General features: G+C 43.8%; 1 protein-coding gene across 1 annotated transcript in view; it reads left to right on the plus strand.

The window, feature by feature from the left end:
• kcnh5b (potassium voltage-gated channel, subfamily H (eag-related), member 5b) overlaps nt 1-16,810 on the plus strand; it is a gene marked incomplete at both ends in the record, with an annotated part of 157,157 nt that overhangs the window by 26,517 nt on the left and 113,830 nt on the right. The gene's annotated exons all lie outside the window — the stretch shown is intronic.

Raw genomic sequence — 16,810 nt, forward strand, 5'->3', positions numbered from 1 at the left:
TTGACCAAAACTGCCACTTTTATTTCAAACTACACGTGCAACTAGTTAAAGTACAAATAAGTTTATGGAACTGAGGTCAACTAAATCACAGCTTCCTAAAACTACACCCGAGACCAACCCTCCCGGCGCAATGGACCCCGACAAACAACCTCTCTCCCTCGCCATGCTGAGAGCGGAGCTGCAGTCGTCTCGGGAGGCAGGGCTCTGTGAGATAAAAACTGAAATAGCAACCATACGGCAAGAAATCAAAAAGGATATCGCAGCACTCCGTGAAGAGGCAAAAGCTGAATATGCCTCCATTCACTCGGAAAAAGCACAAGACCTCACCTCGCTGTCTTCCAAACACACAGAGTTAGCTTCGGAGCAATCAGACATGGGGAGATCTCTGAGTGATACTATGGACCGTGTTGCTGTACTGGAACATTCACTGGGCTCGATGGCAAAGGAGAACAAAGTCTTACAGGAGAAATGTTTAGATTTAGAATGCAGAATGATCATGATACTACGTCTGCACTATTTCTCTGACAAGGAGAAGATCCTCGAGCTGTCCAGAAAACAAGGCAGCCTACGCTACAACGGCTCTCCAGTGTTTATTCACCCAGACGTGCCCCAAGAGATTACAAAGCTTCGCGCAACGTATGGCCCGATTAAAACCAAGTAGCGCGAAGCGAAACGCCATCTCCCGAGCCTAGATTACAGTCTATATCACCCGGCCAGATTCACAATAACATTGGACGGGATCCGGTACTCTCTCAACTCTCCTGAAGCGGCCGAAGAATTCTATCAAAAGAAAATAGCATCCGCGGCAACACCGGCTGTTACACCCGATGAGGAACCTGTAGAAGACTAGCTGGCCCGGGACATACACCCTGAACAATGATCACAGACTTGCTTTCTCCCCGTGGACATTACTCTGTCTGCGCACCCTCCACTATCATTACTACATGGATACAACGATGACAAATCCACGCTCACTTTTAAAAAATGGTAATATTTGTGTGAAAAAGATCTGGCGAAAGCTACTACTAAGACGAACTTTATCCCTTTAACTGTATCACTGCCACCTGGTGGACGCAAGTGCCAACACTTAACTGCAGACCCGGATCTACTTGGTTATAGTGTGATGCACGTCCGGTTTGGGGCGTCCATTTTAGATGCTAAAATATTAGTGTCAACGGCAGCGCGCATGCTCGAAACCGGACTAGGATCGCTGTAGAAGGAAAGGCCAAGCAAAAAATAAATAAAGAACTCAGCGATCCCGTTTGATATCAATAATAAAGCTTATATGACGAAGTGTTCCACCAGGAGCAGTTGCCGGTTTGATTCTAATTGTTCGTAGTTCGTCACGAGCGTCTTTTGTGTTAATTGAAGAATTTCAGTGATTAATCATTAATCGATTTTGGTCATGACAATACAAGGAACATGACCTTTTGGTGGAGATAATGTTGGTGCAGCATTTTGAATTAGTATTGGTTACAAGCATCTGTTAGTGCTGTAAGCTGATGAGCGCTAAAGAATATAACTAGGCAACAACCATTCAGTCAGGACAACTTAAGAATGGATGGAATATATATTTATTGAATACAAATGAGCAATATATTTATTATGGTTTGGTGATGAATTGAATTGGATCTGCTTTTAGGTACTGAGATCAAGTGCATCAGTCCTAGCCATAGGGACTCCGAATCCCCCATAACTAAACAGTATAGATCCAAGCAGATTGATTGGTGCAAACCTCCAGTTTAAATAGCCGGTATGAAAATGGGATGAGTGTGTGATAGGACGAAGTGAATCATGTGAAAGTGATGCTGAGGCGGCCCAATTAAAGTTTCCTGGCTGAACTTGCTCTGCATGTCTGTGACAGGCGTAATGCTCATTTTTGGCAGTAACAGATGTAACAGATTTTGTCCCATTTAGCTGATCCCACAACAATTTCCAAGATCAAGGCACCTTGAGCTTGTGAAGTTTTGGCAAAACAAACGCTTAATTAGTTTAGAGGAATCTTGTCTGAATGAATTATACTGCTAACTTATTGAATTGGTCTATTTCTGGCCTGATTGACTTCGGATCTTTCATGGTCGTTTTCAGCTATCACATACTGTAGGAAGGAGTTTCATCAATACAGCTTTAGAGCTCATTGGAGGAGATTTTCCACCTGATTGCGTTATTATTAATTAGACTTCAAGCTGAAAGACGCGGCTAATCAATAGACTGTACTGAACAGTGTCTCCTGTTCATCTCTCAATTGTGTGTGTGTGTGTGTGTGTGTGTGTGTGTGAGTGAGAACGTATGCATGCTTTCAATAACATACAGTGCATTCGTACACTCATGTTTGTGTATGGGCATGCACATTTTAAATGTGACATTTACAAAGCCACAATGTTATGGTTGTGTCAATACGATCGTTTTTCTGTGAAAGGCTACACGTGTGTGTGCGTTTGCGTGTTTTAATTTTTTATACATTATATCTACTGTTTATGAACATCAACATACATCCTCTCCCAAGGAGAGAGAGAGAGAGAGAGAGTGTGAGTGTGTGAGTGTGTGAGTGTGTGAGTGTGTGAGTGTGTGTGTGTGTGTGTGTTTGTGTGTGTGCGCATATTTACTGTTTATTGACATAAACAAACATCCTCTGCCACGGATGTGTTGTGTCTGTCTCTCTCATTAGCTCTGCGCGCGCGTCATATCCATTTAGAGGTCTGCTCTCTCCTGCAGTAAATATGAGGTCCATCAGACGGAATGGATTTGGTAGGACCGGCGCTGTGCGTTAGCTCAGGTGGCTGCCCTCTCCCAGCAGGTAACTGATGGATTATCTAACATCCTGTTGGGCTGCGGTGAGTCTGTCAGCGTTCCAGCCACTCCATTGAGGCATTGAGCAGGGTGGACGGCTTGAGCGGAAATCAATGGCGCGCTAAATTTACTGAATGGCTCTTTCGCTCCCTCTATAGAGTGCGCTCCTCTCTCTTTCTCTGCTAAACTGACGTGTTGGTTGCTGGGGTGGTTTCCCCCCCCCCTGTTTTCTGAAATTCCTATGTTTCTAGGTGGTGCTCAATATTTCATGTCAAGGACCCCAGAAACTGTATCTGTATTTTGGCCACCGACCCCCATCTGAAAATATGTTGTTCCCAGAAGCAAAGATTTGAGTTAAAAACTGAAACTCTGAAAGAATATATATTCAAAGATTTGCGCCACATTTTCACGATTTAAAAAAAAATAGCATACAAGTTCATAGCGTGCCAAGTTTGTAGATCTGCTATTTTTCAATAGGTAAATTATAACAATGTTTAAAACACCAAAAGGGGTTCCCGCCCAAAACGGGTTAATTAGTTTAGAGGAATCTTAGCTGAATGAATTATACTGCTAAATTGTTGAATTGGTCTATTTCTGGCCTGATTGACTTTGGATCTTTCATGGTCGTTTTCAGCTATCTCTGCTAAATTGACATGTTTGTTGCTGGGGTGGTGCTCTTAAGTGGATGGATAGATGGAGTGAAGTGAGGACTGGGTGCAGTTAAGAAATTGTAACGGGTTGGTTATTATTGCATAATGTCCGTTCTTGAATAATACTTGATCTGCTATTTTCGGTGCACCACAATTGGCACATCCACAAGCTCACAATGTTTTGCGCTGCGACACGTTGTCAGCGTGTGGATCTGCTATATTCGGTGTGCGACACCCGCGTGCAACTAAGTATAGCCCAGGCATAAGTTGGCATGCTACTCAACTGGAAAAAGCCATGCCTGGGAGGTATGTTTTAAAAATGTGTAATGCCACGTGTCGTCAGTGATATGCACACATGGTTCGCACGCACGCACGCACACGCACGCAGAGATAACAGTAACAGAGTGTCAGTGTGGAGAGTAAAAACTACAACATGATGTAACGTTTTCACAGCCAGGTTTGTACCGATGCTCCCTGGGTTTGAGCACTGTGTGTGTGTGTGTGTGTGTGTGTGTGTGTGTGTGTGTGTGTGTGTGTGTGTGTGTGTGTCCATTGTTGAACCACCCAGCCTGGATGAGGTGATGGATGCGATTAAGAACATGAAAAACAACAAGGCTGCTGGGCCCGACGGCATTCCAGCAGAAGTCCTAAAGAAAGGAGGACCCGACCTTCTTACGCACATCCATGCCCTGCTTTATAAAATCTGGGAAGAAGAAGAAATCCCTGTACAGCTTAGGGATGCCTTAATTGTCTCCATCTTTAAGAAGGGAGACAAGGCAGACTGCGGAAACTACCGTGGCATTTCTCTCCTGTCCACCATAGGGAAGGCCCTAGCTCGCGTACTGGCCAACAGACTCACTCCCCTGTCAGAAAACATCCTTCCTGAGTCTCAGAGTGGATTTCGCCCAAACAGAGGCACTACTGACATGATTTTCACTATTCGCCAACTGCAAGAAAAATGCCGGGAACAAAATCTTGCACTATACATGGCCTTCATAGACCTCACCAAAGCCTTTGACTCAGTGAACCGCCAAGCCCTCTGGCTGGTTCTGGCAAAGATTGGCTGCCCAGAAAAGTATGTCCGGGTACTGAGACTGCTGCATGATAACATGTCAGCCACAGTTCTTAGCGGCAGTGGAGACGAAACTGAACCCTTTCGGGTCGACACAGGAGTCAAACAGGGATGTGTCATCGCTCCAACACTATTCTCCATCTTTATTGCTGCTATCCTCCATCTCACAAGCATGCATCTGCCCCAGGGAGTTGACATCATGTACAGGACTGAAGGTCAACTCCTCAACATCAACCGTTTCAGGGCTAAAGGTCAAACCACCACCGTTTCAATCATGGAGCTGCAGTATGCGGACGACAATGCCCTTGTAGCCCTCTCAGAAGAGGACCTACAGTCCATCTTATCCGCATTTGCGAAAGCATACCAACAGCTTGGTCTGGCCATTAACATAAAAAAGACCCAAATACTCCACCAACCACCACCAAACAGCAGTACACCAGTCCTACCCCCCAACATCTCCATCGACAACATCACACTGGAAAATGTGGACTACTTCCCATACCTCGGCAGCCTCCTATCCTCAAATGCTGTCATCGATGATGAAATACACCATCGCCTCAGTTGTGCCAGTGGCTCCTTCTCAAGGCTAAGAAAGAGAGTCTTTGAGAACCACGACCTCCAACCAAAGACCAAAATCTTGGTATATAAAGCTGTGGTGCTCCCCACCCTTCTGTATGGGTCAGAAGCCTGGACCACTTACAGCAGGCACATAAAGGCACTGGAGACTTACCATCAGAGGTGTCTCCGAAAAATCCTCAGGATTAGCTGGGAGGATCGGCGCACCAACACCAGCGTCCTGGAGGAGGCAAACACTCTCACCATCACTGCCACCATTGCCCAAAACCAGCTGAGATGGACTGGCCATATTGTCCGCATGCCCGACTCTCGCCTCCCAAAGCAAGTCCTTTACTCCCAGCTTGTAAAAGGGAAAAGGGCCCCGGGAGGTCAAAAGAAGAGGTTTAAGGACAATATTAAAACAAACCTCAAGAACTTCCACATAGACCTCAAAGCTTGGGAAGACAAGGCAACAGACAGGACGACCTGGAGAAACCTTGTCCGTGAGGGTGCTGCAAGATATGATGACGATCTCCGCCATGCTGCACAGGACAAGCGCAGACTCAGGAAGGAGAGAGCATCCAATAAATCATCCAATAAACCGGTCCAACCCAAACCCACCACTACATTCACCTGTCCACACTGCACCAGAGTAATCGGGTCCAGAATCGGCCTCCATCGCCACCTGACGACCCACAAGGACCAATAAGGAGGACAGTCATACTCGGATACGAGTGACCGCCGATGATGATGATGATGATGATGATGGTGTGTGTGTGTGTGTGTGTGTGTGTGTGTGTGTGTGTGTGTGTGTGTGTGTGTGTGTGTGTGTGTGTGTGTGTGTGTGTGTGTGTGTGTGTGTGTGTTTTGAACGAGTCAGGGGGTGACACTGGGACTATGAAGGCTGTGTGAGGTTCCCTGAGGAGGTGAAGAGAGCGAGGAAAGGAGATGATATAGGGGATGAGGATGAAATATAAGTATGAGTACAGGGGTAAGGATGGGAGAGGAGGGGAGTAGACAACATGGGTGAGAGGGGGAGGACTGGGGAGTGACAACTGAACCACACATCTGGGGTGGGGGGGGGGGGGGACCCTAGGACTTGCAGAGGAAGGATGGAACTGAGGATCCATGAAGGCAGCAGCATCACCCAGGAGGCATGGGGGGGCAGGGAGGCAGACAGGAGGCCCCCTGCTGGGGCTAAAGGGCCCTCGGGGGGTGTCTCTGAGAGCACAGCTCCATGGCTCCGGGCTAAACTCAGCATGGCCTAATCTGCCCTGACCTTTACCACAACGGCACACAAACAGAGAGAGAGAGAGAGACTGTGCTAGCGGTTAAAAGCAACTAACGATAGCGTGGTGTCACATTTATACAAATTAACATTACAGTGTACATCACGTGTGTTGAATACAGCAACTGTACAGTATATCATACTATGATGCTGTGAAATGCAATGATCAAATTCAATCTAATCTACTGGATACACTGCTGGTCATCAAATTATGGGATAAGGAATGGTTCATGGGGTGGGTAATCGATAGATTGTTTTTTGGGTGAACTATCCTTTTAATGTGATAGATTTCATGGTGGCCAGCACCATTGATATTTGTATTGGATAAATACAACTAGATAAAGTTGCAGCTCTAGATAAGGTTCAGTGCATGTCGGCACTACACAAAAATTGAGTGCATAAATTAGACTGAAACGCTCTAAATAAATCCAGTCTGAGAACCAACGACCGTTCTTAAACCGAATACGTAAAATGTTTTTTAACATAAAAGCTTTAAAAAAAGGAGTTAAAATGACGGAGGCGTTTCTTTCTAAAGTATACCGCTAGGGACAGAATTGTAACTCATATCCCCTCTATTCAACGTGCCGTCGGGGGTACCCCTGAGACGTCAAATGATTGCCGTTTGATCAAATCCACTGTGTGTGTGTGTGTGTGTGTGTGTGTGTGTGTGTGTGTGTGTGTGTGTGTGTGTGTGTGTGTGTGTGTGTGTGTGTGTGTGTGTGTGTGTGTGTGTGTGTGTGTGTGTGTGTGTGTGTGTGTGTGTGTGTGTGTTCGTGTTGGTAGTGAGAGTTAAGGCGATAGGCAGAGAGACAAACAGCTGCTGAATATGAGAGAGAGAGAGAGGAACAGAGTAAATGGATAGAGAGGGGCAGAGAGACAGCAGAGATTGACATATGGAGAGACTGATGTATGGAGGGACTGACGTATGGAGAGAGAGAGAGAGCAGTATGGGGTTGACACTCTTGAGAGATAAGTTAGGTTGCTGTTGGACTCATCATCACAGGTTTCCTTACTGCTGGAGGGATAGAAGAGAACACAGATGGAGACCAACATATGGATATATATATATGAACCTTTATTGAGAAAGGATATCCCCTTGAGATGTATCATCTCGTTTTCGAGGGGGTCCAGTGAGTACGTCAGACTGCAACAGTCTGCTGAACGAGATAATGAGATGGAGGGATGTTGAAGGAGGAAAGGAGGTGGTGGTCCGATGGAGGGATGAAGGAAGAAAAGGCAGATGAGCGCTCTTAGTACTTCATTTTGGAGACTGAACACATTTCCATATTTTATAGCAATTTTTTGAAGGTGCCACACATTTATTTTAAATTTTCAACATTAAGTGAAAACGGCTGGTCAACAATATTAAGTCCAAGATCCACATTGGAGCCACACCGTTCCCATGTATGATTAGATGTTTTGTTTTGTTTTGGTGTATCGTGTGAACTGCTGTCTGTGGTCTCAAGACATACTTCACACATTGAAACATTCAGCTTATTGACTTTCCGTGGCCTCGTTTCAATGCTGGGGGTATCGTTCTGTACACTGCGCTTCCTCTCTTCCTGATGTTTTACGCAAGATTTTCCTGAGGCCATGTTTTGTTAAACAGGTGCTAAATAGGCTGTATTTTCGGGGGAGGTGGTTCCACGTGCTGCGGAGTCTTGACTCATGCTCTTTTCATCTGCCATCACTGTGGGTAGAGACTATACTGACATTTACATATGAGCCCTGAGCTGTCTGGGTCCCACAGGACAACTGCTTTGAAGCTTGGGATATATGAGTGAGTGAGAGAGAGAAAGAGAGAGAGAGAGAGAGAGAGAGATTCTTTTTTGATTTTTACCAAAAAACTTTTATTTACAAAACTATTTAAAACAAATGTACATCAGATCAGATAAAAACATTATAGTTCCAACAATAGCTTCAATTCTATACCTAAAAATAATATTAAATATTAGTTCATCGTCTACCACAGAACAAAGTGCATCATCATAACACCATTTTCTCATGAACTCATCAATGTCATTCATTTCTTTAAAAAATCTGTAGTCAACCCATATTCTGGCTTTTGTAAGTGCAAGGAAAAAAGGAACTGCATCTTGTCCTTCCCTGCCCTCGACTTTGTTCTTTCTACTGCATTATATAGACAGTTTGGCTTCTCCTACTATCATGTTCAATAGTTGCCATTTGACACAGTTAGCTTTTCTATAACCTGCTCCCAAAATAAAAGCAGTCTTAGACCACTCTTCACCAAACAAATGAAACATGTTTTCCAAAACAATAAAAAGGTCACAAAGTATTTTACACTCATAGAAACAATGAAAAACGGTCTCCACTTTGTCACAAAAAGGGCATAAACTTGGGACTGTGGGATTAATCATAGAGACAAAACTGTTAACTGCAATGGCACCATGTAAAATCCTCCACTGTAAATCACCAGTTCTCTTTTTTATAGGTGGTTTGTATAATACCCTCCATACAGGTTTCACTTCAAAATCCAGCTCTAATTTTTGTCTCCATACTGTGTCAACACTCCCATTCAATTTACACCTGTTCAGTGCTTTTACACAAAAAATCTCTCATTATCACTCTCGCTGTCTACTTGTTTTGCTGTCTTAGTTACTTTTTCCTCACTTTCTGTTGTTTTTTTTGCCTTTGAACTTCCTTTGCTACTTTTACCCTTTCTCTTCAGCTGTGGCACTTTTAAAAGTTCATCATCATCTCAATATCAGCTTGGCCGGAGTCTGACACTGCATGCATTTCAACCATTATTTCATTAGCGCTTTGATCAATTTGTTTTCCAGAAAATATAGCCTTTGGCCCAAAAACCATCCCATCAACAGCTTTCTGTTCCCCTGTGTCTTTTTTTCCTGCCTCACTTTTCTCTGCCTGTCCTTCTTCTCTCCCCTGACTATTTGACTGTACTTCACCTTCCTCCTGTCCTCCCTCACTTTGACCATTTTCCTGTACTTCAATCTCTTTTTCTTCCTCGCTCACCTGACTGTCTGCTTGTGTTGCACCTGTCTCCATCTTATCCTGTTCTGCAGCAGCCCCAACCGCCCCACCAACAGCCTCATTCCTTGCAACATTATTTTCCGCCTGTTCATCCTCACTCACCTGACTGTCTGCTTGTGTTGCACCTGTCCCCTTCTCATTCTGTTCTACAGCAGCCCCAACCGCCCCACCAGCAGCCCCAACCGCCCCACCAGCAGCCCCAACCGCCCCACCAACAGCCCCATTCCCTGCATCATTATTCTCCGCTTTTACAAGCTCTTACGATATGCCCCTCCCTCCCGCAATTAAAACACTTCATACTATCCGATGTCGCAAAAACGATGTAGTCAAAACCATCCACTTTAATCTTAAATGCCAAGTTCAAATCCACATTCCTTTCATTAAGAATCATGTACAACTGGCGTCTGTGTGACACAACATGCTTTAACTCGGGGGCTTTACAACCCGAGTGTACTTTCTTCATCGGTGAGACAATCTTACCATGTCTTGAAAGCTCACGGAGAAGAATGTCATCACTGATGAACGGGGGAACGTTAGATATCGTCACCTTCTTTGATGGTGTAGCGAGAGGAACAACAGGGACATAAGTGTCCTTAATGACAATGCCGTTCTCAACCAGCGTATTGGCTTTATCAATACTGCCAACGAAAATTATCACAGCGCTGTTCATCCGAGCAGCGGATTTAATGCTTCCACAACCGACCACTTTACCAGCAGCCAAACTACATTCTTCCACTGAACACGCAAAACTCGCTGAAACCTTAACGCAGTGCACCGTGCACGCCGACCAGCGTGTGCTGGTCGAGTGTAAACACACGCCAACAAATCGCTATAGACACCAAAAACGCTTTAAACTAACAACACTACTAATACATTAACAGGTAAAGATAAGATAATAGATAGAAATAGAAATCACTTGAAAAAACACCTCTCACGCAGCGCCTCACTCACTCGCGTCCTTCCACTCAGAGAGAGAGAGAGAGAGAGAGAGAGAGACTTTTTGACTTTTAACAACCTCTTTATTCTTGAAATGATTTACATTCTTTAAAAAACTGTTACAAATTACAATAGGACCTTACCCCATTTTTTTTGAGCAATTCATTTACAAAAGTGACTCCCTCATCATTTACAGAAAAAAGCACACTTTCATAGTCCCAGACACCCTTAAAAACCACCAATTCATCATTTTCTTCATTACATTTGTATTCAAACAAAACTCTTGCTTTAACTAGATTTTTAAAAACTGCTAGACAATCACACCTCTGTCCTCCATCCATTTTGTCTTTCCTACTTAAATAGGTCGTTAATTTTGCCTGTCCAAATAGGTAATTTAGTAATCTGCCTTTCTTCTTGTTTTTCTTTCCATACCTATAACCAAATATATACATTTGTTTCGTAAAAACCTCTCCAAAACAAAGGCCGTCAACAAAGTACTAAGTGACTTAAACATGGCTTCCAATCTTGCACATAATGTAAAACAGTGAAAAATAGTTTATCTTTGTGTGCAAAACAGTTATCTGAAATCTCAGGGTTCAGAACGGACACAAAGGCATTCACGGCTATAATACCGTGCAACACACACCATTGCAGATCACTCATATTTTTTGTTAATGGTGGTTTGTATAATGTGCTCCAGGCAGGTTTTACATCAGAGTGTACATTAAGATGTTTCCTCCAGGGCGTGTTTACTAGTTTTCTGTGTTTCAGACTTTGACACACCCCTGGTAGAGCGTTTTCCTTGTTTCAGACTTTGACACACCCCTGGTAGAGCGTTTTCCTTGTTTCAGACTTTGACACACCCCTGGTAGAGTGTTTTCCTTGTTTCAGACTTTGACACACCCCTGGTAGAGTGTTTTCCTTGTTTCAGACTTTGACACACCCCTGGTAGAGTGTTTTCCTTGTTTCAGACTTTGACACACCCCTGGTAGAGCGTTTTCCTTGTTTCAGACTTTGACACACCCCTGGTAGAGCGTTTTCCTTGTTTAAGACTTTGACACACCCCTGGTAGAGTGTTTTCCTTGTTTCAGACTTTGACACACCCCTGGTAGAGTGTTTTCCTTGTTTCAGACTTTGACACACCCCTGGTAGAGCGTTTTCCTTGTTTCAGACTTTGACACATCCCTGGTAGAGTGTTTTCCTTGTTTCAGACTTTGACACACCCCTGGTAGAGTGTTTTCCTTGTTTCAGACTTTGACACACCCCTGGTAGAGCGTTTTCCTTGTTTCAGACTTTGACACACCCCTGGTAGAGTGTTTTCCTTGTTTCAGACTTTGACACACCCCTGGTAGAGTGTTTTCCTTGTTTCAGACTTTGACACACCCCTGGTAGAGTGTTTTCCTTGTTTCAGACTTTGACACACCCCTGGTAGAGTGTTTTCCTTGTTTCAGACTTTGACACACCCCTGGTAGAGTGTTTTCCTTGTTTCAGACTTTGACACACCCCTGGTAGAGTGTTTTCCTTGTTTCAGACTTTGACACACCCCTGGTAGAGTGTTTTCCTTGTTTCAGACTTTGACACACCCCTGGTAGAGTGTTTTCCTCGTTTAACCCATTCTGACCTGAGATCAGATTCTAAAAATGTCTATTACATCCTGACAGTTTCATTATTAACCCATTCTGACCTGAGATCAGATTCTAAAAGTGTCTTCGATTTTTCAAAAATGGCAGACCTACAAGCTCGTATCGCGCCACTCGGTGGCGCGATATGAGCTTGTAGGTCTGCTATTTTTCAATAGCTAAAGCATGACATGATGCCAACACCAGAATGGGTGCCCGGTCAGAATGGGTTAAGACTTTGACACACCCCTGGTAGAGAGAAAGAAAGCAGAAAGAAAAAGAAAGAAAACTATGACAAATATTTTTTTGTTGACTACCCTTTTTCACTGAAGAAAGCTAAATTATACTGTAGCTAAGCTGCAATTATGATTATGATGAATATATTGACAATTTTGTCATTTTATACTTGTGCACGGGTTTCGCAATGTGTCGTGAGCTTACAGATCGGCTATTTTTGGCATGCAGCGACTGTAAGTGCAAATCAGGCAGATGGACAGAGGCTGGACCACAGACCTGATGCTCCCTTATGGGTCCATGTATACTATATGGGAGACTTTTTTCCCTGTGTTTTTCCCAGGTCTACAGGGTTTTGAGGTTAAGTTTAGGCATAATTTTTTGTGAAGTTAGGATTAAGGTTAAGGTTGGGCATAGTGTTTGTGAGGTTACGGTTAAGGTTAGGCATAGTTTTTGTGAAGTTAAAGGAGGTTTAGGTGCAACGTGCAGGCGACACCAATGAAAGAGAGGAAGTCCAATTTGTGTACACTCAAGAGTTACAAATGGACAAATTATCATTTGATTTTATAGTGATCAGTTCCATTTTACACTCTCGGTCGCATTGACAGAGTCGGTGACATGTAACTAGAGCTGCATGACACTGATCACTAATCAATCGTCTTTATATTTTGGCTGAATATTGTGCTTCAAAACTGATGTCTAGGCCTTGGAAGGGAGTCGGTTTGGAGACTTGGAGTGAGGACAGAAGTCCAGAGAGAGTATGAAAAATGATGAAATGAAAAAGCAGAGAAAACCTACAGCGATGCACAGAGCAGTGGGGAGCATGCAAGGAGTCTGGTACTCAGCACCAGAGAGAAAGCTACCTGCGCTTGAGTGAGTGAGTGAGTGAGTGCACCTCCTTCTACAAAGGGTGAAGATAAAGTACTGTATAAATAAAATAAAACTGTACAGCTGTCACCATTGAGCGGAGCGGGGACAGGGATTGGTCCTTTTAAGCTCTGCCATAGGTAGCTGACTAATTAGGTACACCTGGGCATTTAGATAGACAAACAAAAAAGGGACAACTTTTGAAAGCTGCACTTGGACTGGAGACAGAGTTTTTTTTCTGTAGCTGCTGTGAAGGTTGCAGTACAAATCAACAACAAATCCTGAGTAACACTTCATAAAATGACAATTTGGTCTTCAACAATTACTGTGTGTGTGTGTGTGTGTGTGTGTGTGTGTGTGTGTGTGTGTGTGTGTGTGTGTGTGTGTGTGTGTGTGTGTGTGTGTGTGTGTGTGTGTGTGTGTGTGTGTGTGTGTGTGTGTGTGTGTGTGTGTGTGTGTGTGTGTGTGTGTGTGTGTGTGTGTGTGTGTGTGTGCGCGCGTGCATGTGCGTGTGTCACAACCATCATTGCATTCTGTTTACTTGTTACTGAGAAGAGAATAGAGGGAGAAGTTGAGCCTTGTGTGAGATGGTTGGATCCAGAGAGAGAGACATTGTTTCAGACTGAAGTCTAGGCTGTTGAAGAAGCGGCGTCCGTAATTCCGACGGCACATTAGTCCGACAACGTGGCTTTGCGTGCGGTTAGGGTTAGGGTCCGGGACAGGGTTATTAACCCATTTAGACAGAGTGCCGCGCTATGAGCAATAGCTAAAGTATATCATAATGCTTAATACACCAAAAGGGGTTTCCGCCCAGAATGGGTTAATGGGGCGAGTCGGACCAATGTGCCGTCGGAATAATGATGCTGACCCGAAGAAACGGAGCCCAGTCACCATGTCAGTGTTTGCATTTTCACTTTATGTTTATGAATACACTCCATTGCTGTTGCACTTTACTTTTATACTTATGTTTGATCTCTAGGTATGTCCCTTACTTGCACAATAGACTGTGATATTTGTTATCTGTTGCTACAGTATTGCTACAGTATATATCTGCTGCTAAGTTACATGCCCAAGAGACTGTTATGCCTCATCTTCTTTTTTGTTTTTTGAGCACACACCTTACGCTGTTGTCCTTTTATCATTTGATTTGTATCAAATATACAATGTATGCCAAAGTTCTCAGATCCACAGTCCTACTGTCCCTCGATACTTGGGCAAGACTTACATTATCAATATCTTGTTTTACATACTGTAACTTCACTATGAACGGTGTCACATAACACTGGGGCTTTCATCTGCTTGTATCCAACACCACTTCACCGCCAAGGGGAGCTGGCTTTAATTGACACCAACGCTGGCAAACATTTAGGCTGTTTGCACACACTGTTTCTGTCCACACCCATACAAAACTCCACTCCTACAGCATTCGTTAGGATATAGGTACAATACTCAGGGCTTTCTCACTCAACAGCAGTTTTTTTATTTATAATAATTCTCTTTGTTTGTTTTGAGCTTTTGCTGTCAGCCAGTCGCCTTGGTGAGTTTGTCCTGTTTGAGGAAAGATAGAAACAAAACACTGAGGCTCCATTTGGAGGGCATGTGTCAGTTAATTACATCAGCGAGGAAGAGGAGAAAAGACAGCTGAGTGTGTGTGCGCGCGTGTGTGCGGATAATGTGTGTTTGGATACCAATGTTTGTACTGTATATTGTGTGTGTATATTTTGAAACTGTGTGCAAGGATAAGTGTGTGTACAGTTTGTGGACACGTGCCGTCGTGCCGTGCATGTATAATTGTACATGATGCACAGCATGCACATGCATATTAAGTATTGATATGTATTATGTGGTGTGTAAGTGTGCATATTGTCATACCCACATGCGTGCCCATCATGTGCATGCCAACTGTCAAAGGGACTCATTTGTTCCCAACACTCCCACTCTAAAACCATTGTTATATTGATCCTGTTATGTGTTCCGTTCAGTACATATATATATACCCACTCACATGTCCAATGAGCTGTGTGATGCTGCAGGCTAACCGATTGGTTAGCTCCGGTGGGATGTCACTGGTGTTTCTCCCTTGTTTCATAGCCGCTCAGCTCAATTTCTCTTAACACAGGGCTTTGGTGTCTCCCAACACAACTTGGATAATACTGTATTAGGATGAGATCAAATGTAAGATTTATTGAGCGGTGCCAACGGCTCCTTTAAGTGACGGAGTGTGTATGTCTGTATGTATGTCCCTATGTCTGAGTACGACCTATTGACCCCTGCTGATTGGGGTCGGGAGGATGTAGAGAAGGGTAGAGGAAGGAAAAAGGAAGAGGAATATTGCACGCACGTGTAGCAGAGTGGCTCGAATCCCGGGCGTTACACACACGTACGCGCGCGTACACGCACACACACAGGCCAGGGAGGAGGGCCTTGAGTGTCTTCTCTCACCTGAGATGCATGTGACAGTTCACACAGCTCAGAACTCAGAAAACAAGTATAGTTAGCTGGCTCAAGACCTGTTGTGTATGTCGTCACCTCCTCTCTCTCCCCAGTCTCAGTCCTCTGTACTGGAACGGAAGGGGAACCTTCTGAAAGCTTCATGGGCATAGATAATCAACTTCAAAATCTGAAAGAATAGGTCAAAATGACCTCTCAGTCATGCTGATAATTAATCATTAAGGCCTTAAAACAATATTCAACTAGGCAACCGAGTAGCCTCGGAAACCTAGCAACCGAGAGGTGTGCATAGTTAAGACACTTCAGCAACCTCTAGTGGACACATTGTGTACAGACACAAACGGATGGTACAAACGGTACAAACAGACATTGCTGACTCTATATGCATTCAGATATTTATTGGGTTCCTTGCATTTTATATTAAAATGTCAATTATGCCTTTGCAATGCAGATACTGTAATTTCTTCGCTGTATTGTCTCATAAACTAATATCTCTATGAATGTAAATTTAAAAATGTCATTTCATGGAGGATCTTCCCATAGCAAAGAATGAGGCAAAACTGTGGGAGGAAATGTCTAACCAAACACAGTAGATGTCTGCTGGAAGGGAGAGAAAGCGAAGGGAGACATGGAGGGGGTGGATGAGTTTAGGTGAGACAAAGAGAAGAATGGTATGCACTCTGTAAAATCAACATGATGTAATTGCACTTTTGAAATGCACAACTTTACTAAAACTGGGCGGGTGGCCCAGGCGGTGGCGTAACCGTCTGGGCACCCGACTGGTAATCCAGTCACAGTGTGCCGCGGGTTCGACTCCCGAGCCTGACACGGCCTTTACTGCATGTCTTCCCCCATCTCTCTCCCGTTTCCTGTCAGCCTACTGTCTGTCCCTTCAAAAACTAATAAAAGGCGTAAGCCGCAAAAAAATATCTTAAAAAAAAAAAAAAAAAAAAAAAAACTGGGCTGGTAACGGATTGCACCATGGCACTTCTATAGATGTGTGTGGTAACCAAAGCTGCAACCATTTATGATTATTTTAGGTGTATTTATTTTTTATGCTGTGTTCCCTATGTAATGTCATGTAAATGTATTCCACTGTTTGACTGTCTGTTTTTCCGTTTTGTGTTTCCTGTGAGGACTGCGGATGAAAATTAGCAACTGTGCTATATCCGTTGTATTTACGTCCATGTGACGTCCATTAATATGCATTGTCCTGTCCAAATAAACATATAAAGTATAAAGTAAACGACTGATACATACAGTATATACTGGAGCTCTTTTTAAATGTTTATTTGTTTATGCTGTGTCTTCGCTCGGTTCAAGCGGACCGCTTGGT

Source organism: Protomyctophum parallelum (assembly GCF_964188405.1).
Source record: "Protomyctophum parallelum genome assembly, chromosome: 20".
In the NCBI taxonomy this organism is placed as follows: Eukaryota; Metazoa; Chordata; class Actinopteri; order Myctophiformes; family Myctophidae; genus Protomyctophum; species Protomyctophum parallelum.